The 1,628-nt window shown below is 32.8% G+C and overlaps 1 pseudogene; it reads right to left on the bottom strand.

Annotated features, from left to right (window-relative positions):
- The window catches only part of LOC119614489, a 10,228-nt pseudogene extending 9,171 nt beyond the window's left edge, over nt 1–1,057 (bottom strand).
- Nucleotides 1,058–1,628: the final 571 nt, after the last annotated feature.

Here is a 1,628-nt window from a genome sequence, read left to right on the forward strand (position 1 = left end):
TCTTCCTCGGGCATTTGCATGAGTAGAAGGACCAACAATAAAACCCGAACCCTGGCAATAGCCGACCTCACGATCATGTAAAGAATAGGCTTTGATAACATTAAATAAAGCCTCTTGACCGGGGCCATCTTTTTCCTTAAAGAAATCCACCTCGGGATAAGTACGGGCGATATCACGTCGTATCACCTTTTCACAAGCCGAGGTGGCCTTAATATATTCGGCATATTGTTTTTTATCAGCATCATTAGCACCGCAAAGCTGTTGCCAAACAATGGCTCTGAAAATCAAGAAATGTAAACAAATTAAAATCGTTAATTTAAAGACCTTTTAAAATCAAGAACTCACCTAAAATGATGTGGTATACCACGTCGTACTAGTTCTCTGACACAGGGATTTTTACGTTTTAAAGCTCCCTCCCAATCATTTAATATGGTGGCCCAAGTGGTCCAGATGTCCTCCTCGGCCACGGAATTGCCATCTGTTTTTTATTAAAAATAAAAGTTATTATTAAAAGAGTTTCTTATCGTTAAAATTTATTTTACTAAAACTCACTTGATGTTATACTTATTTGACTAGTATCGGAATTTTTACGACTGTGTGTGGAATGCAATGAGTTTAGGGATTTTGCATCACTTTCAATCAGCTTATTGGCTGCCTCTAATTTTGCTAATAAATCCATTTCGGAGGTGGGTAAATTCTCTTCAGCTGTAGCACATTTAACATCCATTTTTTTACTGCTACTACTAATAGTTTCCTGTGTATTATTGGCTGTTGTAGCGCTGGCAGTTGTAAGGGTCATTGCCAATATATTTCCTTTATTAGTTATTTTTAAATTTTGTAATTTTTGGGAAAATATTTCTGTTTGTGAATTACTTTTCTTTTTATATTGAAGAAAACAAATTTGTTTTTATTTTCTTCTTAAGATATTTTCCCCCAAAAAATATTGTTTTTATTTCCTGGTTTGGAAATTTAATAATAATTTAACATGATCCCCTGTGTTTTTCGTTGGTTTGTATTGTTTTCAGGAAATAATTTTTATTGTAAAAGAGTTTTTAAGCTGGAAAATAAAAAGAAAATTGCCATGAAATTTATTAAATTAATTATGAGTTTGTTAAAAGTTGAGTGTAATTGAAGGTGGCTTATCAATTTTTAAAAACTAAATGTAAAGTTTAATTTGAAGTCTAGTCTATAGTCTAGTCTATAGTCTAGTCTATAGTCTAGTCTATAGTCTAGTTTATAGTCTAGTCTATAGTCTAGTCTATAGTCTAGTCTATAGTCTAGTCTATAGTCTAGTCTATAGTCTAGTCTATAGTCTAGTCTATAGTCTAGTCTATAGTCTAGTCTAAAGTCTAGTCTATAGTCTAGTCTATAGTCTAGTCTAGTCTAGTCTATAGTCTAGTCTATAGTCTAGTCTATAGTCTAGTCTATAGTCTAGTCTATAGTCTAGTCTATAGTCTAGTCTATAGTCTAGTCTATAGTCTAGTCTATAGTCTAGTCTATAGTCTAGTCATAGTCTAGTCTATAGTCTAGTCTATAGTCTAGTCTATAGTCTAGTCTATAGTCTAGTCTATAGTCTAGTCTATAGTCTAGTCTATAGTCTAGTCTATAGTCTAGTCTATAGTCTATTC

The sequence above is a fragment of the Lucilia sericata genome, unplaced genomic scaffold, assembly GCF_015586225.1.
Source record: "Lucilia sericata isolate MDLA Ls3-8-SP2 unplaced genomic scaffold, ASM1558622v1 Contig002962F_arrow, whole genome shotgun sequence".
Taxonomy (NCBI): Eukaryota; Metazoa; Arthropoda; class Insecta; order Diptera; family Calliphoridae; genus Lucilia; species Lucilia sericata.